General features: G+C 39.0%; 1 protein-coding gene across 7 annotated transcripts in view; it reads left to right on the plus strand.

Moving 5' to 3' along the window:
- Positions 1–24,777, plus strand: part of PKIB (cAMP-dependent protein kinase inhibitor beta) — a 98,181-nt gene that overhangs the window by 57,301 nt on the left and 16,103 nt on the right. For 4 of the 7 annotated variants that reach the window (XM_019740964.2, XM_019740965.2, XM_074333508.1 and 1 more), the window contains one exon: positions 4,703–4,771. The exons of the other annotated variants lie outside the window; for them this stretch is intronic. The gene's annotated coding sequence lies outside the window, so the exon portion shown is untranslated. The remainder of the gene's footprint in view (positions 1–4,702; positions 4,772–24,777) is intronic. 7 annotated transcript variants of the gene reach the window in all.

Genomic DNA, 24,777 nt, shown 5'->3' on the forward strand with positions numbered 1-24,777 from the left:
TCCATTCAGCCACCCTATCTTTTGATTGGAGAATTTAATCCATTTACATTTAAAGTAATTGTTGATAGATATGTAGTTATTGCCATTTTATTATTCATATTTTTTATTTTATTTTATTTTTTTCATCTTGAAGAAGTCCCTCTAAAATTCCTTGTAATTCTGGTTTGGTGGTGGTGAACTCCTTTAGCTATTTCTTCTCTGGGAAGCTCTTTGTCTGTCTTTCAATTCTAAATGATAGCTTTGCTGGGTAGAGTAATCTTGGTTATAGGTCCTTACTTTTCATCACTTTGAATATTGTGTGCCAGTCACTTCTGGCCTACAAAGTTTCTGTTGAGAAATAAGCTGACAGCCTTATTGGAGCTCCCTTGTAAGTAACTGCTTTTCTCTTGCTGCTTTTAAGATTCTTTCTTTGTCTTTAACCTTTGGCATTTTAATTATTATGTGTCTTGGCATGTGCCTTTTAGAGTTCATCTTGTTTGGGAATCTCTGTGCTCCCTGGATTTGTATGTCTATTTCCTTCATCAGGTTAGGAAACTTTTTCATCATTATTTCTTCAAATAAGTTTTCAGTTCCTTGCTCACTCTCTTCCCCTTCTGGTACCCCTATGATGCAAATGTTGGTATGCTTAATGTTGTCTCAGATGCCCCTTAAACTATATTCACTTTTGGAGGGTTATTTCTTTTTGCTGTTCTGTTTGGGTGTTTTCTGCGACTATATCTTCTAAATCTTTGATTCAATCCTCTGCTTCATCTAATTTACTGTTGATTCCCTCTAATGTATTCTTCATTTCAGTTATTGTATTCTTTATTTCTGATGGTTCTTTTCTGTGTTTTCTGTTTTGATGTTTCCTATCTCTTTCTTGAAGTTCTCCCTGAGATCACTGAGCATCCTTATAAGCAGTGTTTGGAACTCTGTGTCTGGTAGATTGCTTGTCTTCATTTTGTTTAGTTATTTTTCCAGAGCTTTGTTCTGTTCTTTAATTTGAGATGTTTCTTTGTCTCCCCATTTTGGCTGCCTCCCTGTATTTGTTTCTATGTATTAGATATGGCTGCTATGCCTCCTGGTCTTAGTAGAGTAGACTTATGTCCTAGGTGTGCTGTGAGGCCCAGTGATACAGTCTCCCTGGTTACCTCAGCCAGATGCTCCAGGTGTGTCCCTTGTGTAGGTTATGTGTATTCTCTTGTTATAGTTGAACCTGTTTGCACATCAGTTGGAGGAATTCACCCTCAGGCTGACTGATTGTGAGGACTGGCTATGACTACAGTGGAGTTGCTGTTGTGCTGGGGTTGACCCAATGGAGCAGGATTTGCTTTAGCAGGGCTCTCGTGCCTGCCTAGTCTGCTCTTTGAGTGTGTCATCTTTGGGGGTGGCTGGTTGACACTCTGGCTCAGTCTGAAGCTGGGCTCCAGGGGTGCTGGTTCCTAGGGCTTTCTGGCAGGACCCCACCACAGGCCAAGTTCAGCCACAACTTGTCCCCTTCTTGGAGCCAGCTGGCATGACCCACAAAGCAATCCAGACGGCCACCACTCATGCTGGACTTGGAGGTACTTCAAGATGTCCAGCCACGAGCTAAGACTGACTGTGGCTAGTGCCATGCTTAGGGCTGTTCAGCAAGAGGTATGGGACATGCCAAAGTCATATGCTGCTTGTTTGGGATTTTTGAACTTATGAAAGATTTTAGGAAAGTCTGCAGCGTAAGCCAAGACAGGACATTTGTACTGAAAATCTACTGGAAGCTGCTTGGGTGTGCCTGAAAATTGGTTGGGCGGGGTCTCTGGGAATCACCTGGGTGGGGCAAACGAAGGGTGTTAGCCAGTTTGATGGAGACTCAGATATGGCAGCTGCCTGCATCTGCCCACCAGGAGGGGGAGGGCTCAACAAAGAAACAACGGCTTCCACCAGCTCCTCCATCTAGGAGAAAAGTGCCCCTCCAGTCCTCACCCTCAAGCCAGACAACTCAGTTCCTCCCCATGTATCCCAGTCTTTTGAGCTGCTGCCTCAGTGCTAGAGATTAGAGTGAGTAAGTCCATCATTGAGTGAGTCGATGTGTTGTGGGCCCTTCAAAAGGTGCACCTGGGACTGCAGCCTCCCTTGTCTCAGCCACAATCTCCACTAGTTTTCACATCCAGAAGTTATGAGGACTTCTCCTCCTGGCACTGAAACCCTGGGCTGGGGAGCCTGGTGTGAGGCTGTGACCCCTCACTCCTTGGGGGTGGGGAGAGGGACCTCCACAGCTAAGATATTCCTCCTGATTTTTAATGGTCACATGTGGGTGTCAGACCAGCTCTTTCTATCAGTCTGCCCCTCCTACCAGTCTCTAGGTTGTTTCTTCTGTATGTCATTAATTGTAGGGCTTCAGTTCACCTAGACTTTCAGGCAGTGCTTAATGATGGTTGTGCTATAATTTAGTGGTAGTTTTGATGTGGTCTTGAGAGGAGGTAAGCACAGTGTTTACTTCACCATCTTGAACAGAAATTATTCAATGAATTTTTTTAAATATGCATTTTAAAGGCACAAGTAACACTGTTTAGTTTTATCTAATTGACTTTAAACTGGACTCCTCTTTGCAGTTTTGACTAGATCATTGACAATAACTGATGTTTGAAAAAATTAGGACTACAAAAGTATATTTTCTTAAGCTTATTTTTTTAGGGGTACATATTTACATTATATTCCATAAACTTTGAAGTTTATAAAATTTTATTTTTACTACTACTTCCCATATGATCATTTTTCCCCCCATTTATTTTTCTCTTCCTCTTTTCAGTTCCTTATATTCGGCCTGAACAAATAGGATTCAATTGAAGGGAAACAGTTCTAGATACAGAGTGAGAGGAACAGCAAAAAATGTATGGGAAGCTGGGTATAGGAACGAAGTTAAAAAACATGCCTGCTTTTGATTTTAAATTCTTTCAAAATGATAATGTGTGCATTCAGACAGCTCAGAATCTGAAAAACACCTCATACACCTCGACATTCAAACAGGTATTTATTGCATTTCTCCTACCATGTGCAAAACATTGTGCAAGATGAATGAGTCACAGTCCATGACTTCAAAAGACTTTAAAAAAATTATGTGAGGTAGGGGGGAGAAGGCAGGCACTAATCAGAAATTTATAATATGTGTGATAACTTCAATAATAGAGACATACCAGAGTGTTTTAGAGCCCAGAGGAGGAAGAATATGTAGCCTGTGGGGGTAGAAAAGGCTTCTGGGAAAAGGGTGCCCAAGTTAACCCTGACTGGATGAATAGATGTTAGCCAGGGGGAAGGGAGGGGAATGAGGACAAAAAAATCCTCAGACACAGGGGCACTATAAACAAGGCACAAGGTTGCCACTGGCTGGCTGTGCCTGCAGAGCTTTAGGATTAATGCAGGTCAACAGGGGGAAAATGAAGGGGAGGTAGACTGGGGCCGGCTCCTGGACTAGCACTGTGCGCCCTGTGAAGGGGCTTGACTTGATCCTGTAGGTGATGGGGAAGCAGTGAAGGATTAATTATAGAATGGTCATGAGTAGCTATCCTTCAAAATAATCCACCTGCAATCTGTGTAAAGAATGGATTTATAGGAAGCAAGAATGAGTACAAGAAAATCATTGAGGATGTTGTTGCAATAGTCCATGAAGAATAATTGGCAGGGTAGTGTTAGAGGGAATTTGCAAAGTGCCCTATTTCTCCTAGTGGCTAATGCGAATATTGATGTTATTCATACTCCTAGTATTTTTCACCCTTCTTGTGTCACGTACGAAGCCCTGAGATACAGGGCTTGTTCTGTGAAAAGGAATTATATGTATATAGTTTATATGTTTCTAGGAGCAAGATAGTTAGATTCCTATCATACAGTGTGTGGGTGCTAAGAATATTCGTACAATGCCTTAGGGCACTTAAGAAAGTTGTAAAAGATGCAAAAGTTCTCCGTAGTTATATTCCAAAAGTATGGTATGTTTCTACAACCTCTGAAAGGTGTAGTCATGCCAAATATTTCTGTACAGTCATTTTTCTGTGCCTACAAATGTTTGCTGTAATGGTCAGTCATTTTTAGGGGATGACTTTCTCAACTTGGCATTGTTCTCTAAAAGCATTAATAAAGTAATTATACACTGCATTTTGTAGTCGGTATTCCCAGGCACTAATACCTGTTGTTTGAAGTAAGGCCCTTTTGACTACCCCCTACCCCCTTTCGGTTCAGGCCATTGTTTCTCAGTCTAGTTGTGTAGGACACAGCTCCCTGGCCCATGCTGGTATTATGAGCCTTGTGCTTCCCCCCGGCTGAGGCAGTCAGTCGCTGCTCCTGGAAGCACACAGTAGCCCACAGCAGCACACAACAGCCCACGCTGACCTCAGGCTTTTCTGGCAGCCCAGCTCCAGCTGTTGTTCACAGTCTTAGCTGTAGAGAGTGTAGCCCCCCCAGCCCATGTGGGAATCGAACAGGCAAGACGTTAGGAGCATGGCACTCCAACTACCTGAGCCAGTGGGCCCGGCCCCCTTTTGATTTTTAATATAAAATTGTATTGTAGAATTGGAGATTCTGCTTTTCCCAAGAAAGTCATGGAAGTCATGGAATTTACTAGTTTTAATTCAATGAAAAACAAAAACAAACAAACAAACAAACAAAAAAGACAAAATGATTAAAGTTTGAGAACCTAACTAAATTTTTACCTTTTCTGATTCTTCATACATCTATATATTTTTTTAATTTACAGGAAAGAAAGTTTATCCGAGTTTCTTCTTAAACCTGTCTTAGAAATAACAACGTTTTCAATCAGGGATTTGTAAGTATACTTTTCTTCTTTGTTTAGGAAATTAGATATTGATTTTGTGGAAGAAATGACTCTTTCAGTAAAACACTTGACAGGATATAGCTAAGCTATACAATCTCAGTTGGCATGCATAATTTGAATGACAGAAAAACACATAAAATCACCCCTCAAAAAACAAAAGCACACAAAAAAAACAAAGAAATCAAACTTCAATCAGAAAACCTTCGTATACTTAGCTAGTGAAGATTTGATTTATTTTTTGGCAATTTATTTTTCTTGATGTCATTTTCGTTACTTATTCCTCTTTGTGAAAATATCTGTGTTTCCACATATTTTAGAAAGTCTGTAATATCCATGGGAAGGAAAAGGAAAAGGGTGAGATGTGAACACAGGAAAGGGAAGAATTTATATTCTGTTAAAAGCTAAATGGCTTTGGACAACTTTGTATTTTCCATTAACACTTTTAGTGATTTTTTTCTTTTTTTAATAAAGCTGGGTCTCATAATAACTAAGGTACATTCCGTTTCATCATATTTATGAAATGCCTGTTATTGTGCTAAATCCCAACTCAGTAATGGGGAATCTGGGAGACCCTTCCTGTTTCAATTTAGCAAGAGATCATGACTAGCATATCTTTTCACAAACAGACATTTTATTAGATGAATTGAGAAGAACCAATGACATTTCAAGTCTAAGGTAGTGCAATTCTAGGACTAAAGCAAAGAGTCAGCATATTGAGCTGAAGAGCATACCATAATCTAGGGCCTATGATGTAAAGACAGGTTAGGGAAGCAGAGTTAGATAACTGAAGTCTAGAGTCTGTGGGTTCCTTCCTAGATGTATAAAACCTTGGACAGCATAGTTCTGGCTAGGCTTCTCAACTATAAATATTTGTATTTGAAGGCTGTTGACTAGAAATGATGACTACTTAGATGATTTTGTGATTCCAGGAAATCCCTGAAACATTGTTGCTTAGCAGTCAATAGTTATTTTGTCTTGGTTAATATGTGGTTATTATAATGAAATTAACATTTGTTTAGTAGCTAATAAAACCAACCAACAGGAATTGTGAATATTTCTAATTAGCTTCATCAGATAAGATCTCAGTAAATTCTTTAATTAGAATGTGTACTGACCTTTTAATTACACACTCTGTAGCAATATAGGTTGCTTCTTAACTATGTGGCGTTGGTTTCTAGTTCCCTGCATCTGTTTATGAATCTTGTGGTTTGGAGCAAGTTACCTGAACTCTCTAATGCTTCAATTTGTCAGTAAAATGAGGGTGCATATGCTTATGTTACTAGGCATTTTGGTTACTCTGTTAACAGGTTTATGATGGGGATGAAATAAAATGATGACATAATACAATGTAAATAATAATGAAATAAACCTATACTGCAATCATAATTTTTTCTCTTTACTATATTGTATCATGCATTTTAAGTTTTGTTCACATAATGACTTATTTCATTTGTCAGCATAAATAAGCTATTTTATGGATGAAGTTGGTTTTTATAAAATCACTGAAAGGATTGTTTAAATGTACATTCTTGGCCACATTCCCAGATAGTTTTAACAAGCATCTTAGATAATTCACATGAAAGTAATCTACAGGCTACACTTTGAGAAACACTAATTTCTCTTTAAAAATCATCCCCAAACAGCAGTAGCTTATTATCAGCATCACATGGGGATTTTATAAAAAATATATATTCCTAGGGCTTCCACTTCGTTGATCCTGATTTGACAGATACGAAGCAAGGGTCTGGAACTTGTGTTTTCAAAAAGTTGCCATGCTGATTTTGATATTTGCAAACCACTGCTTTACAGCCTGGCTGTATCTCTAACTTTTTATTGATAAAGCTTTTGGCTGTGCTTGCCACATATGGATGAGGGGAAATCATGATGAGTATGTGCTTCAGCTATTCCAGATCAAGTTACAGGAGTAAAAAGGATGCATTTGGATGTCTGCATTTGCATGCATTAACCAGATTCCTCACCCTTGGTTGTGTCTTGATTTAAGTAAATCCATAAATTGCAGAATTTCTGAATAAGAAAGGACTGTTGGAGACTACTGTGTCTTTCAAATCTGTTACTTCAAAAAGAGGAAACAGAGACTCAGATTTGCCCAAGGTCGTAGGGCAAGATCTGAGCCTCTAGCTCAATTCTATTTCCATGACAGTCAACTGGCTCTAATTCTGCCCATTTAGGAACCTGCAACCCCTGTGAAACCAGCTTCTCTAGTGCAGGCTGGTGCTTTCCTTGCAGGTGGAACCATAAAGTGTGGTCTGTGAGTCAGCTTCCCTACTTAACTGTTCAGCTGTCTGAACAGCTATCTGAAGAGCTTCTTCCTTTCCAACTCCAGTTCTCTGCCATGAATAAAAAGAAGCAGGATGATCACCGAACCAACAGAACTCACCTGGAGAGGCAGCCTATTCCACCAGTGGCACCATATTACCTTTCTGATTCTTTTTCTTAGCCAGAGCTGACCATCCCTTTTATGAAACTCCATAACTCTCAATGACAGAGCACGCCTCATTTTGTCTATCTTCTTATTCTTGCATCTTTTTTTTTTCATGGTGCCACTTATGTCCTTATTTTAGTTGTCCTTATTTGGACACTATTCACCTCTGGGTGCCATTAAGTTCAACAAATATTAAGTACTATTCTGTCCCAAGAACAATCCTGGGTACCAGAGATGTTAGATGAATCTATCCTGATCCTAGTTTCAGAAGAGTTCACAGTAGCATGGGGAAGGGACTAGTATGGAAAATGCTGCAGGAGCACTTGAGCCACTTCTTAGGAGAGCCAAAGAAGGCTTTGGTGAGGAAGTGACATTGGTCTGTTTTGGGTGCCAAAGCCATAACCCACAGTATAAATTTGTAACGTTTTGAAACTACACAAAGAGAAGGTTTCTAAGACTTAGTGAAGAGTTGATACAATAGATGTTTATAAGGCAGGTGTCAGCATGATGGAAAGAAAGAGATACTGCAACATGGGGCAGGAGACCTGGGTCCCCTTCTCATGCTATCACTCCAAACCTATGTGACTGTTGGCAAATCCAGTCAGACTCTCTAGGCCTCATTTGACTACTTGTTCAATTCATTCAAATAATAAAATTCGTGTCATAAGCTGACCTGTATACTGGGATACAGTAGGTGGAGGAAGAGTGCCTCCCAGACAAAGTGCTGTCTGAATTGAGGCCTCAGTTTTGAGTAGTTGTTGACCTGGCGAAGAGAAGCTTTGGAAGGAGAGCACTCCAGCCAGGAGGTACTGAATCCATGCATTGGCCCAAACCTGGAAGTGAGGGGAAGTGTGCCTGAGAGTTACAAGTCCTCACTGGGCAGTAGTTTCTTTTAACTGCTGCATCACAGGAGCAGGAAAGAGCATCAAAAGGGACGGTGCCTGAGAAGTAAGCAGAGTGTAGATGATGTTGTTAGGCTGAGGAACTGGGTGACGTTTTCCTGGCATAAGGACAGTGAACGAAGCGATGAGATAGTGAGATTTGCTTTGCTATGTAAAGAGTGGACCAGAGAGCAACACGACTGAGGTTGGATAATTAGCGAAGAGGGTAATGTAACCTAGGAAGGCTGGTGACCTTAACTGGGGTAGTGAACGAAGGTGAACACGCACTCAGTCTACCAATGGAAGAGCTATTTAGAGTTCAGCGTTCATATGACTTGATGGTCATGCAGGGTGAGGAAGAAGCATGCCTCCTGGGTTTGACTTGTGCAACTGGGTGGATGATAATGCTACACACTGAGAAAGAAAACCCAGGAGGAGGAACAGGTCTCAAAAGGAAGACGAAGCTCTCTGACACGAGGGGATGAGACCAGCTGATCTCTCCCAGGGTTCTTCAATATCAACTGGCCTTCCACATGCTGAGAATATCACACACACTGTCATACTTAATCTTTGCAACTGCGGGAGGTATTACTATTATCGGCCCTCAAAAGGTGTGGAAGGAAGCTCAGGCTCTCAGAGCTTAATGCTTTGCCTAAGGTCCCTTAGCTGAAAAGCAGTGGAGCCAAAAGTTCAGACCAGAATTCTAAGCAGGTGTATTTCATTCTACTGCACCCATACCTTCTATTATATCACTCTGCTTTCCTTTTAGCTCTGACACATCTAATTCTGTGAAAATAGGTCACTTGTAGAACACAGATAACTTTAGACTTTATGGAATATTAAATTGAAGGCATAAATTCTACCTTCTAATTCATCATTATCTCTCACTTGGAATACTGCCATAGCCTCTAAACTCATCTCGTGAATCTAGTCTTCTTCTTTGCCAAATATATCCCATTTGCTGCAACCAAAGTGATCTTTTTAAAGTTCAATTTTGATCACCACAATATAGATTGAAAACCTGCAATGTCTTCCCATTGCTGTTGGGATAGACCAAATCCTCAACACGCCTCAATGATATATCCTGCAGCTGACCCTCTTCATCTTGCACCATTTTCTGCTTCTCTGTGCTCTGGCCACACTGGCTTTCCTTCAGTTCTTGAAATGTCCTGTGCTCTTCTCCTCTGTATGAAATATTCGTTTCTGTCTCATACCAGCTAGCTCCTTTTGCTCTTTCATATCTCAGCTTATATTGTGAATGATTCAAGTTCAGGCACACTCACATAACACCTTAAAAGTTTTCATTTAAGATTTACCATAGTTTGTATTTATACGTAGATTTACGTGGGCTATGTTTTTTCTCACCTATTAGATTCCATAAAAGCAGCCATATAACTGTTTTGCCATGCATGTAATTGGTACTCAATACTTTCCAAGTGAATAATAGAATTATAAATGAATGAAAGTGATTCTGGATTAACTAATTTATATCTGATGATTTATTTGGTATATTTCTGTTTAGAACTGAAAAATGAACATTTTCTTTTATTCCTATAAAATAAACTGAGTTTTAGACCTATACAATATTGTTTTTTAATACCTCAATGATACAGTACTTCTTCTGGTATTATATTGTAATTATTTTTCCTTTCCTGAAGTCAGTTTTGTTTTGCTCAATAAGTGAAGCTAATTTCAACAGCATAGGGGTAATTATTGAATTGACATTTTTTTTAATTAAACCAATTAAACCAAAGCAATTGAAACTTGGAAATGGCAACTATAAAAGAACAATAAATATGTCATCATTCAGTGTACCAATGAAGGATGGAAATGTGTTATAATTTATTTTTAAATGTCACATCTTTATTGCTAATTAAATGAAACTTTTTGATCCCAGCCTTGCCGAAAATAATTTAGAATTTTCAGTATTGAAATTTCATTTGTTTCCTTTCAGGGATGATTCTCTGCCATGTGACTGTCATAGTCTCACAAATGAGGCTTGGATAAGGCCTAGGAAAGGATGTCACTAAGGTCTCAGCCCAAGCTCTAAAGTGGAAGTAGGCTGTCAATGCTCAAAATTGGCTCCCAAGATGCTGGACTGAACTAATGATTGGACTGTGGGATGTAATCTAGTTGAGAGATTTTTGCATTCTATTTTCCAGATATATTGCTGAGACTCCCACCCCTCGCACCCGTGCCCTGGAACTGTCTACTGAACATTGACCATCAAAGTTATCTAACCTTTCAATATCTGACAGCCAACTGAGGGAGTTAGATTAGATGAATGCTAAACAATTTCTTTTTTTCTTTTCTTTTTTTTTTTTAGTTTGAATAGTCTATAACTCTAAATGGACGAAGGTTAGAATTAGAAAGAGGTGGAGGACGGCTTATATGTTGGAGATTAAAGTCATGGTTGTTACAGGGGCAGGGTGCTGGCCACTAGGGCCATGATTTAGGATGTAGTCCAGTATTTGCCAACATGGGGATTCTGGTCTCCTTAGATTCTGTAGAATTCTTAAAGGTGTCCATAAAGCCATTTATCTGTGTCTAAATAATGTCACATACCATATATACTACTGGTTTTCAAATGTATATAGATCATTATTATACAAAGGAGAATTAGTTTCTTTAAAGTACTTATTTCATAGTAATTTTTTATTTGTTTTGTGGGTTTTAATCAACAGATATCTAAAAAAATCTAGGTTCTTCAACTTTGTGGGATCATCTTGCCATTAAACCTCAATAATTGTACTTATAGCTCTCATATGACAGGGAACACAATGTTTTGTTTTGTTTTTCCCACACTTAGTGTTTCTGAGAATCCTCAGAATGAATTTTTCCTGAGTACTACATGCCACTTGGTCTGGTATGATGCTCTGGTCTCTTGCTCAACATTTCCAGCTGTCTCCTAAAGCTTTTTGCTGCTGCTACAGCTCTCTCTAGTCTACATCACCTTAAGATTGTCCTCAGAGTCTTCCCTTTGTTGCCTGAAACAGCGATATCACTTAAATGGTTGTGGTGCATAGTAAACATTACCAAAAACGTGAGGATAATATGATAGAATTATAGTGCAGAAAAGGGAAACCTAGAATTGGATATTCAACGTCATTCCTAATAGAGGCCATTAATTATGCCCATTAACAGAGGTCTCCCTACTGGTTGGCTCTTTCCTTAGTATCCAGCCTGTCACCAGGTTTCAGGTGTCTACCCACCTTCCACAGGCAAGGTGGCTTCAATCTTGACCTACCTCCCTGGAATCTAGGCTAAAATCCTTCTCCCTACATATAAATCAATCAATACATGCTATGATTGTTATATTCTGGCAGTTATGCGATGAATACAACTTTTAAATTGTAACAACAAGTAACTGTTATTGTCTGAATCTCATCATTCCAAAGTGGGATTCTCATTTAACCAAGCCTCCTCCACGCTAACAATCTATTCCTTTTTTTTTTTAAATTTAATTTTATTAAATTTATTGGGGTGACAATTGTTAGTAAAATTACATAGATTTCAGGTGTACAATTCTGTATTACATCATTTATAAATCCCATTGTGTGTTCATCACCCAGAGTCAGTTCTCCTTCCATCACCATATATTCGATCCCCCTTACCCTCATCTCCCACCCCCCACCCCCCATCCCCTTATTCCTAAGTAAGAGAGCTTTGCTGATCAAAGGAGTGAATGATTTTTTGTTTGTTTGTTTTTCATAAAACCTTAGGAGAACACAGCACAGACTGACTTCTAAGCAGGGCTCAAGTTAATAATATATGGACATGTCTTTCCCTAATAGACTTTACAATCAGAAAACTTCCCCTAAGCACATGAAGGCCTGGCAGAGGTCTACCTTTTTCTCTCACTCGCCTACCCCAGAGACTGGGCCTTTTCCCTTTACAAATTACATCCACCATGTCCACAAGTGATCTTACGTTAAAAAGTGAATTTATCCTTGAAAAAATTAGGAACCACCATTATTGTGGAATAAGTACTGGTCCAGATGTTCAGTAACTTGATATCTGCACTTAATTCTGAAATTAATGAGATAACCATCATACCAACAATCTGTTCTTTTCCTCATCTTTAAAATCAGGTTTGCTTTGTTTATTTGTTTATTAATATGCTAATGCCTAAAGTTCCTTCTACCTCTAAAATTCTCAGGTATCTCCAAGTTACCTATGGATTGTCAATTTTTTTGTTTTACTTTGGACTGTCTTTAATGGCATTGATTAGTTTGACTTTGCATCAATTCCGTTAAATTGTAAAATAGGAAAAAGGTCAGATAGATATTTGAGTGTCTTGTGCAAAACATTACATCTCCGTCTTAAAAATTAGCCTGTTGAAATATTTTTATATATTTTAAATGCATAAAACACAGTTATTAATCTTCACTCAGTTACTGAACTTCACAGGTCATTAAAAATGTGTTGTGAAAAGTTAGAATTAGGAGTTGAATCATATGTTTCCATCCCTACCCTTTATTTTAAAAATGGAAATTACCACTAAAATAAATTAAAGGGAGAGAGTGTGCCAGAGTGCAGATAATATTTTAAAATTGCAGTTTTTAAAAGACTAAGAATTCTATTTCCAGTTACAATTACTACTATGTATATGAGAAATAGAGATGAGAACGATTCAACATATGTTTCCCAGATACAGCTGGGAGGGAAGTTATAGAAATTATTAAAAGAAAGATGATTCTTAGGTTCAAAAGAGTTTAACTCATGCCTAAACACAGCAGCAAAATGGCCATTCAGCTTGGCCTCAATTGAACAAATCCTTCCAAAAAGAAAAAAAAAAAAATCAGTGAAAATATTCTGCTATGACTGGGCTAGTTTATCTTAAATTAAAGATACATTAAAGAAATACGACATTTTAAGACTACAGAAATACTTCTGATTTAGAATTTACTGTGAAACAGGTTTTGAATTTTAATATTGGCAATTAACAATACCTTAACATACAAAAACTATTCAAATTAACAGACGATAAGCATCTCTGCTTTCTTTCCATGCTCCATTAAGGATTTGCTGGAGAAAGTGACACACACAAATAGGTTAAGCCACAAAAAAGAACATTTGTTTTGTTTTTCATTATTTTCACAACCATAATTGGGGCTTCTGAAAATGCCAGAAAGCTCTTCTTTCTGCACCATGTAATGTATGACTATTGTCACTGTCCTGCAGATCCCCAAATACAAGGCTTTGAAGTTTCCTGAGAAACCTCAGTACTCTAGGCTATAGCTTGGAATTTAAGGGTCGCCTCCTCTGAGACTAAAAGTTGCAGGGACAATTGCCTGGTAACCCAAGGGTAACTTGAACCAGACCACTCTTCATTCAAAAGAAACAAGAGCTATCAGCTATCATATACATACTGACTAGATTTTTCTTTCAGCTCACACTTTTTAGTGCAAGTAAATATATATGTTCATTTTCTCCATCTAGCTCAGAAAATTCTTAGTTTTGAGGTTATTCCAATGGATACACCTAATCTATAAGTCTTAAAAGTAAATCCAATTGGCTTTTAAATAGTTATAAATGAATTAGAATATGCTTTGATCACTTCTTTCCTCATTAGTTCCTGGCTATTTTTGATGAATGTTTGGGAAATTTAGGTGGGTTTGATTGAAGCAGATTTGTGTGTTTAAGGTAAGAGGAGCGAAAGAGGTGACAGCTAAAAGCTACTTAATTAATAGAAAGAAAACTATATAAACCTGCCTACCCTGCCAATGGAAAACAAAGGGATACTTCAGTTATTGAGGGAACATTATGTGAAAGGGACTAGGGCTACTGAGGCTCAAAGAGGTTAGGAAATCTGCCCAGTGTTGTGCAGTTGGGATGCTGGGAACACAGGTTTGACTCCAACACCCCCACCAATCTTAAAAATAGGCAGAAGATAAAATGCTGATAATTCAGGTCAATGCCCCATCTTTCCTAAATAGCACTCCTTTTTCCATAGCTAATTTGTGGAAATGCCACTGTTACGGATTTGCTTGTTTGGTCTAAGACTGTCTGGAGTTTTCCTTGTAGGGAACCACACATAGAGCATACTCCTGCGAATGAATGAATTGAATGTTTTCCAAGAGCTGGTTTGGCTAGGATGAAGAGGAAGAGAGCATTGGGAGGTCCACGGAAGCAGGGGTGGGGGGACTGAGAAGGGAGCAAGAGGAGATTGATGAAGGAAGACAGTGAAGGGTGCAAAGGGCTAGGAGTCTGCAACGGACCACAGGCTGAGCTTATTGTTGTAAGGAAGTTGTGCTCTAAAATGTGTTCTAAAGTGATCACGCAGTGTTGTCTCCTTTACTTCATTGCTTTTGTATATTCATTCTCACTATTTGTCCTATTACCAACAACTGGTCTAGATAGATCGCATTTCGAAAATTGTTTCTGATTTTTTTATTTGAAAATGAACATCTATGACTGTAATATATATCACCATCATGTTGTATACCTAAAATGTATCCAATTTTTGTTTTAAAAATTAATACATAAAATGTGAAAAAAATGACCATCTATAAATGATGCCCACCCTTCCAAATATTAGGTGAATTAAATGAGACTTTCAATCATGCTTTTTTCTTAGTTCATTTTTTTTACAATCTCTTTGAGATACCCATAGAGAGCTTAGTCAATACGATCCGGGATCTTCTGGCATCTCAGGCTGACTCTCCAGGGTAAACAAGCTTTGGTGAGCAATTCTTTCTGCTATTTTTAATGTATCCTTGATTCCTTTCTTCTTCACCTACTCCTGCTAGTGAGCATCTTTGACAATGTCTGTAATTATGCTAATATTTTATTATTACAAACAAGATCAGCTTTTTAGTATTTGTTTCAGTTGTTGTAATTATGATGGATTTGGGGGAATTTATCTAACTAAATTCTTTAGCACCCTTAATCAAATGTCAAAGGATAGCAATGAAAAATCTGATGTGACATGGGTCAGCGTGGCAGGATGACTTGGAAGGTCTGGGTTCAGACATATCGCTGACCTAGGGAATTAATGTGGCAATGCTTAATGTGACAACAGAGCTCTTTTATCAAGTTTGATGACATAAGCTTCCTATCCATACGGACAGGATCTACAGATGATGTGGATTGCAGTGTCAGATCGATGTGAAGTTCATTTGGAAAGCACTCATTGAACACCTACTTTCCACTGTCTACAGTTCAAACCTATTTGTTCAAACCCAGGGGGTTTAGTCTTACCTGGGGGTAAAACACGTCACTCACATAGAATGTTTGGTGAACAACATATTAAACTGATTTAGTGGTGAATTTCATGGTGTGTTAACAGAGTGAAAGGTGAAAAAGCCCAGGGGATGACTGATGTAGCCAAGTCCGCAGTATATGTCCTGATAGAGCGGGTCTGGACAAAGTTAATTTTGTGATTTATTTAATTTTTAATTTACTACAAGAAAGTTTTTAATAAGGTCTGAAATTGGATGAGTAGCTCTCCAAGGCTGTGTGCATGCATTTGGTATATTTTGCTAAAACGACCAATAAATAGTCCATTTTGGGGGGATGATATGCTCTTAGACCCTAAAGCAACATAATTTATGACTTTATGTTTTTCTCAGCATACAATTAGAGAAAAATGGAGGCGAATCTGACCTAACTTTAACTCCAATTCATCTATTTTCAAACTTGCATAACAACAATCTCCTAGGGTGTTTGCAATATATATGGTGTCAAACCCCCTGAATTGGAGGCTCTAGGGAAGGCAGCAGGGGTCTGTATTGTTTACAGACTGCCCAGATGAGCCTTGTGATCAAGCAAGTTTGGGAAACACTGCTCTGGTTCATTTGGAATAAAATTAATTTCAGTAAATAGGCTTTTTACCCACTCTTCCTCTCTCTCTTCCTTTATCTATTTCTCTCCTCCACCATTAAATTTTTTAAAAATCATAGGAAGAAGTAATTTGCTTAAAATCACCCTGTTCGTCTCCAGGCAGGCATAGGTGAGATATAATTTTCTCAGAGACCTCATTTTTTTGTCTTCTCCTTTCCACATTTAATCAAGTGTTAGGGTGAAAAATCTGGTTCTTCTCTGTAGAGTGGCTCATAAGACAGAAGAGGAATTAATTTACACTGCCTTGTGTCAGGATGTAATATGTTCGCAAAGCTATGAAAAGGAAATATCCAAACCTTATATAAAAAAAAAAAAATTGAAAGAGGTCACTGGTAGAGCAGATGGATGAAGCAGTGTGCCTGATCATTTAGCAGCTACTGAGCTAAAAGGACAGTTGGGCCAAGGAGTTCATAGGTAGGGCCGCTTGGAGAAGGTCACCAAATTGTAATCGTGGTTTTCAAGAGGAAAGTTCAGAATATTACAGTAAAATTCATATTTATGTGTCTGACTGTATAAAAATGACTAACAAATTTGGTAAATACAGTCAACTGTCAGTTATCCCCAGGGAATCTAATAGTGGACTTCTTTTGCTGCATTCTTTGGGACCTCTTTCCTTTATTATCAGAAAATGCCTTTTCATTAAACACAAACTTATTTTCATATTTTAACAAAAACTTCAAAGATAAAGTGCAACAATCAGTCAATTAATAAAGTCTAACATTAAACCAAAAAAATCTTGAAACAAAAGTTTATATTAATACTTCACTATTTTCAATAAATTCTGCTAATTGTGACATAGAAGATAAGTTAGAAGGTAAAACTAACATACCAGAAGATAACCATAATTAAATTATAGATAAGATTATACCACCAGTAATAGGATTTTGCTTCCATTTTATTCTGTGAAAGAATTTTAAGGCTTCTGAATATGTATGGTCACATATTATGTAATTATACTGTCTATGTATATTATATAATAGTTAATGAGAATTATAAAGAGCAAAAGCAATTTTTAATCAAAGTTGTGCATATTATTTCAATCATATGATCTTCCTTTTTAAGATTCAAAATTGAATTAAAGTTTTCATATCAGATACATATTTGAGCAATGTTTGAGTTTGGCTCAACATTGTGAAGAGTATATGGTTCAAAGAAAGAAAATATTCTTGCTGAAGTGATTTATGCATATGGTAGATAGCAGAGCAGGTGAATTTTAGGTGGCATCTGGGTCCCTAACTTTATTCCTATGTATTACTATACTATTTTAGTCTCTTCCAAATTTATAAGGGCCAATGACTCTAGAATGGAGGAAATGTAATAAAATGATTAAAATCACACATTTTGGAATCACACAAAACAGGGCTTACATCCTAATTTAGTGCAAGTTCCTAATACCAGGAAGACTTAATTTTAGTCATCTCATTTGAATTATGCAGATGATAATCCCCCCAACTTCATAGCTCAGACATTTGTGGTAAGGATTAAATAAAATAATGTATATCAGGCAATGTACTACCTAGCTAAATAATGGCTCACTTAAGAGTAGTTGTCTTAAATGTGTGTAGCTGATAATTATTTTAAGTATCAGCTAAGATTCTCTTTACTCCTTTATACTTCCTTTAATGCTTTCTCTAGACACTCTTCACTGAGGAATGGAGCCCATAATCTACAACTAAAGTTAGTTAACTTTCTGATCGGTTTTTCAAATGCAAACAAAGAGCTATAGTCTTGAAAGTCAAAGTTGTCTCTGAAAATATGCTGACTTTTTGAGAGAAAATATTTTTTGAACTACCTCAGACTGGAGAACTGAGAACAAATCTTAGAGTGGGAAAAAAGTATGTGATGACAGTAGGAGTTTTATGTTTCTTGAAGGGCATTGAATCATTGACTAGCTATTGGGAGAAGACTTCAAGATGTGATAAGGCCCTGGGCATTGTCTGAGTTTCCTGGAAGGTGCCTAGGACACCACCTCACTGGGCTGAGCCAGAAGGGGATTAAATAATAGAAATTGAAATGGGATTAGGAAATCCAAGTGTAGAGAGGACTTTCCTTCATTTCCAGGAAAACTGAGCATCTTAAAGAAGATCCATGTCTAGGATCTAGGGTTATCCCTAGAAAGAGCAAGAAGCAGTGGTTAAGAGAAGTGCCTCAGCAGATGGACCTGAGTGACACCTCAGGACTTCCCAGGAGTACAGGAAAGTGACTGAAATGACATCAAGAAGGGCAAAGAGTGGTTTAAATAGTCCATGGGCGTGGCTGAAAACACAACACCTGACACTGGATAGGTGCAATCCGATTAGATTGACAGCAATTTATTAGCCATGCATATTTACAGCCTTGGGGAGGTGGACCCCATGCAGAGCCATGCTGGGCTGTACTTGGGAACAGAGTGACAGCCAGGGCTGTGGGAGACAGGCTTTAGAACTAAGAGGGTGGGGTGCCTCTTGGTTCCTGTGGGAGAATATGATTGGCTTGTTTGAGTAATTCTGTAGGCAGGCAGGGAACTGAAACCTGCTGCTCAGAGATGAGTGTGAATTGTACTGGGTGCCTTTGATAAGGAGGGTTGTTTGGCTAAAAGACCTTATCCATGGGAACAGAGTGGGGAGGGGAACTTGGGTTATGCTATTCGAGGCATATTTTATCAAATGCCAAGGTACCATGTAATACCAATCTTTAATGTTTGGCCTTATGACACAATTGACCCCTTGAAATGTTGACATCAATTTAAACTGAGATGACTGAGACTTTTAAGGAACAAAATCAGCATCTGACCTAGAGGGAGAGGGCTACACAGTGAGGTGGTTGTCAAAAACACGAACTTTAGAGGTGTCCCTATTTAAAGCCAGTCAAGGCAATTGAGAGATGTGTGTGGCATTGGTGTAGAGAGTGGGTATCCCCAGGGGGTGGGTGTGAGTGTTCCACTTTGTGACTTAAATAGGAATTATTTGAGGAATCTATTAAGCCTCTCAATTAAACTAGCTGCCTGGAGTTGACTGTCTGGGGCCCCCATGGGAGGTGGAAGTCTGATTGAATGCCTTCTTCAAAAGCCCAGCGCTGTGTATACTGAGAAGTAAGAGGGGTGACTTGGTCACTATCAGTAGTGTCTAGATACAGAATATCCTGGAGGGGCCTTAGTCTATATAGAGAAATCTGTTACCCTGATTTATATTTTGGGTATCTGTGAAGGAGGAGATTCTCAGAGTTCTTTACCCTAAAGAGGGGAACTCTTAGGTAATGGCCTAAGAATTTGAAAAAATGTACAGATGGGGCCAATTGTTGATTGCCTGAGGTGTGCCAATTGTGCTGACCCCTGGGTTTTCTCCTTTGTCAGGGGCGTTCTGCTTGAGGGATGAAAAGCAGCAGCTCTCCACTGAGTTCCATCATGTATGATTATGATGATAGCATCGGTAATATGTGTAAACTCCCATTGCTGCTCGCTCATTTGACATAGGGGCTCCCCAGGTAGCCTTGGACTCTAGGAGAGGGGTGAGTGTCAGGGGACTGAGGAAGGGGAGGCCACATCCTCCTGCAGGTGGAATATGCCAGAGGGCCCAAATCTGACTCCATTCTGCAGAAAGGAGGACTCAGGAACCCTGCCGAGCTATTAAGATGCTGCTTCAGTAACTCAAGGCATAATGGGGAGCTGGGTACAGAGGATCTGAGGCTCAAGGTTTGTGAGAGCCTGTCTTTCCAGAAGAGGCTAGTATGTGGCCAGAAATCAGATGTATAGTGCAAGGCCAAGGAAGGCAGCTTCTTGCATTAGAAGCCTTTGGGGAACTCATGGCCATGACAGGCGGTCCAGAGACGCCAGGAAATGTGAGACGAGGTTACTGAAGCCTCTACAGTAAAGAGGTTTCTGAGGGCACAAACTAGAGTGCTTGTTGATTTAAACTTGGACAGATTTCCAGAGCCTTTTTTGTTGGGCTAATTTTTAAGTATCAGCATCCATGACATTAAGTAAAATTGGTAAATGAGGAGTATGTTGCCTCCAGAATTCATAAGGGACTGAAAGATGTTGGACTTGTATCAGACCTTGTGAGTCAGTGTCTGAGTTTTGGCAGTGTAAGGGATGGAGCGACCCTTAGTTTACCAAGTACCTTTCAGGAATTCAATGGAGGTGGGAAGGCCTTGCACTGTGTGGGACAATGGTCAGTCCCCTTTTTGTGAGCTCCTTTTTGAGTACTTGTATGACCTTAATGAGTATGTCAGACAAATCTCTTCAGTGAAGGATGTCATCAGTATAATGTCATACCTGTGCTCCTGAAGAAAGTTCATATAGTTAAGATCTTGCCTGTAAAGATTACCGTGTTTCCCCGAAAATAAGACCTAACCGGAAAATAAGCCCTAGCATGATTTTGCAGGATGACATCCCCTGAACATAAACCCTAATGTGTCTCTTGGAGCAAAAATTAATATAAGACCCAGTCTTATTTTCAGGGGAAGATGGTATATACAAAAGCGAGGCATCTATGGGTAGCCTTGTTGTAAAGGTGTATTCTGTCCCTTCAGTGATAAAGGCAAACTGTGGCTAAGAGGCTGTTGAAAATAGGCATTGCACAGAACATATTAGTCAGATTTATAGTAGCAAAATATTCACCAGTTGCTGATTGAATGGAGTCAACAATTTCAGTAATTAAATTGTTGGGAGTAAGGCCTTAACGGGATGGGACCATGGCGTTACAGTTGCAGCAGTCCACTGTGGGGCACCATTGATTTGTTCCAGGTTTAAGAACAGGCCAGATGGGGCTGCTAAATGGAGAAAGAATAGGGTTAATCACCCTTCACTCATTACCTGTTATGTAACAAGTGTTAATTCTTGAAGACCCTGTTTTAAATTACATATAGTCATGTTAACTATTTTAACAGGACAAGGAGGGAGTTCTTAGGTTCTTATTTTGTCAAGCTTATCTGTAAATGTCAAAAACTTAATTTTTATTTTTCATTGGGTCAGAGCATCCATGCGTGTTATGGGATATTTTAGGGTAATGAGTGCTATAACCATGGGTAATTTAAGCAAGACAAATGTTCTGATAGTTAAAGCGAGGCATACCTATTTGTCCTCTATTCAGTAATTACTGCAAGTAAATCCCCCCATTATGGGGTATGCCATGTTTAAATATAATGGGATACCCAGGTAAAACTGTAATTTTAGCCTTAGTATTGGTTAAGGCCATGATGTTTTACCAGTTGGTGAATTTCAGCAGATATTAAAGTTAATTCAGTACCTATATTGTAGAGACATTGTTTGCTGTATAAATTCTTTTAGTAAATTTCGGATTTCCAATGGGCCATGTAATAGGCATTGGTTTAAGTTGTATTTTGTTGGCTTTCTCTCCCTGGATAGAGGGTTTCTTTTTTTCTTTTCTTTTCATTCTTGTTTGTTTGTTTATCTTGCTGTTGTTCTTGTCACTGGATATACTTGGAGTAGGTGGTAGGAGGAAGGGGGAGGTGATCCTCTCTATCCCTATCATATTTGTAAGTTTCTTCCTCCAGAGAATCTTAAATAAGTACTATCAGAGTTAGGGGTCTCTCTCATAGCAGTGATTGATTTATATGGTTCAAAGACCGTGGGCGTACGTCGGGTTTGAATTTACCTCTTAATGAGAAATTCAAGGGTGTCATGGGTATTTCCCTACAATTCTGAAGATTAGGATCTTTGTTGCGATGGAGACATATGGTGCATTTTGCCATGCATAATTCACACTCACATTTTTTGGCCCAAACTTTCAGGGAAAAATTTTTTTTCGTTTTAATTTTTTTAATTCAAATTTTTATTTGTTTACATTTAGGTACTTGTTTTTTGTATTATATAGGAATTTTAGCATTTATTTTTTAACATATTGTGGAGCAAGAAATTTTATGTAACAAATAATTACAAAACACAAGGACAGATAGAAGGTACAAGAAATTTTAGGTACCGGTAACAAATTTATGATATTTATGCATCACAGAACACCAAGAACTCTTCTTCGTTCCAAGTTCATCATAAGTTCAACAAAACAGATTATTTTATTCCAGGGTATTATTTTGCATATGGATATCATTATTGATTTCTAGAATTATGCTTTTAACTCCTCAGCCTAAATAAAAGAATTAAAAACATTATAGAGATATGGAATTAGTACTACCCATGAATAATGTGCATCCTTATTATTCTTTCACAAATTTGGGCAAAAAGGTGCACATTGTACACGGCAAAATACAGTAGATAGCAGAGTGATGCAGGGGAAGAGTGCTGGGCCTACCACTCCGATTTAATGGATCAAAACCATACTCTGCTATGGCCTCATCATTTCTGTCATGTGTGCTTCCTTTTTTCTTTCTCTCTCTCACTCTATACAAATTCCCTGAGAATATTTTGGGTTTCTAGCCATGTAAAGTTGTAACTTTCAATTTCTGTCTGCAAAATCGCTTGTGGTGCAGACCTTCTGGGTGCTTATAAGGGAAGGTTTGGGATCTTTGTAGCCTTCCTTGTAAGTGGCCCCCTCTTTCTCTAGGGGATGCTAGTCTTTCTGGGATCAGGGTCCATATCCAGTAAAGTTATTTTGTCTGTGGTTTGGATGGAGGCCATAAGGCCCATGATTGCAAGATCATGTGTTTGGCTTGCTAGTAAGCAGCAGCACTGAGCAAGCCTAAGTGCATTGACTATGGATTTTGCATAAGGAGAGCAGTTGAGCACCAAATGCTCCTTCCTTCCCCAACCCTTCTTGTTTTCATCAGCCCCTGGACCACAGGCCACCATGGATGTGGACCCCAATACCCTTGGGGGTCAGGAGAGCGCAAGCAACAGCAGCAAGGGATGCAGCCAAACAGGAGACAAGCAAGGTTATTACCTTCACATGAAAAACAACAACCTAGATGACAACCTTAATTCTCTGTGGGTTAGTGGTCTCTTTCCTTGCCATTAGCCTCACAGAGGACTGACTATCTCTGGGGCTGTTCCAGAGGTGCACAAGTACACGCAATGTCTGTATAGCTTCCCCAAGCAGTCAGTGATGGTCACCAGGCTAGGTGCAGTGACCTGGCCTGACCCTTGGTAAGCAGAACTGAAGTTCTAACTGGTTAAGGCACTGTGTTTTCATTGCCTTTACAGATGGGAGCCTCAGAGACCACCTGCCAAGCACAGAATAAACCTGACAACACCTGGTTAATCCAGGGAATATCAAATAACAATAAAATTCTTGTCTTGGAGACAAGAGGGTTTTAGGATGGAAAGAGATGGCAGTGAGCAAAAAAGACCACAGACTACCACACAGGACGTAACTTAAGCCTGTCAGCAATTAGGTAGCCTTAGCCATATCACAGAACCAGTTAAGTTAGCGAAGAGCAGTTAATTAAAGCTGACCAGATATCCTCATTCATGGTTGGACATGTCATGTGGTTTGTGACGTCAATAGTTTGTATCGCCTCCTATTCACCCTGTTGATGAGGGAGAGATTCCTGCCCTGGGAATATGGAGCTGGCTGAACACACCACACTTGACACTGGACAGATGAGATCCACAGCTGTTTATCAGGCACATATATTCACTGCCCAGGGAGGAGACTGTAGGTCATGCAGGGCCACATGGGGATTATACTCAGGGACAGAGTAAATAATCAAGGGATATGGAAGGCAAACTTTGTAGCAACAAGAAGGGGTGGTACCTCCTGGATCCCACAGGAGGATCTGATTGGCTTATTTGAATAATTCCACAGGCTGGCCTGAAACCAAAATCCATTACTCGGGAATAAGCAGGAACCATGCCTGACCCATTGATAAGAAGAGTTGTTTGCCTAGGGCGCCTTATCTATCCATGGGAGCAGAGTGGGGAGGGAAAGTTATGATTAGGCCCTTTGATGCCCTCCCAGTCTTACTAGATGACAGGGCAGCATGTGATAGTGAGTGTTAATTTTAGACCTTACACCACAGAGAGGAAGGAATCCTGTGAATGATTGTAAATTAGTTGGAACTTTACCGCAGAGAGAATACATTTTAATGTGAAAGTGAATGATTTTACTTTGAATCGCAAGACTGCTTTGTGTTATGAAGGAAAAATGGGGATCTGTGAGTTAAAATGAGTTCTATTAAAGCATAATGCAGTTACATTATTGCACATCTGTTTTTTGTTTGTTTGGGGTTTTTTTTGGTTTTTTTTTTGGTCTTTTTTTGTGGCTAAGTGAAATGATGTCTCACTATTACTTGAATACAAAGTTATTGATCCCTAGCCAGAACTTCCTTTTCTGGCACTATGGAAGACTAAATAAATGTCCTTGAAACATCCCTAGTACATAACACTCTAAAATACAAGCTAAAATATTTTCAAAACTCCTTTTAAATGTATGTTCATATTGGCCTATAAGTAAGAGAATACTCATAAGCTCAATGAGAAATCACAAATTGAGAAGCTTCCCTGGGTTCCCTAGTAACTCACAACTTCTGTTTTAAAGAGACATTTTCTTGGGACAGGGAAGAAATTTAAGACCCTCTCAAGGTGTGAAAATCAGATTGGGTCCCCAGCAGAAGGCTTAGACTGCTGCTGAAGAGTGATATGTTCAGCCAAAGGGTAATACGGCAAAACCCTAACCTTCAACGGAAGACAGTAAGGATACTTGTCAGCCTTGACCTTGTGCAGGGTGGAAAAGAGGGAAAAGTTCTCTGCGGATTATTTATTACCAAAAGTAGAACCTCACACGTTTGAAACTGTGTAGTTTTATAAATTCCATGCTGAGAATTTAAAACTCACCAGTTTGGCAGTTCCCCCAGATACCCAGGATAGGCAAATTCAGAGCTTATGTAGAGGAAAACACTTTAACTCAGATCTCAGGTAATTTCAAGGAAGACGTTTA

This window comes from Rhinolophus sinicus, linkage group LG05 (genome assembly GCF_036562045.2).
Source record: "Rhinolophus sinicus isolate RSC01 linkage group LG05, ASM3656204v1, whole genome shotgun sequence".
Lineage (NCBI taxonomy): Eukaryota > Metazoa > Chordata > Mammalia > Chiroptera > Rhinolophidae > Rhinolophus > Rhinolophus sinicus.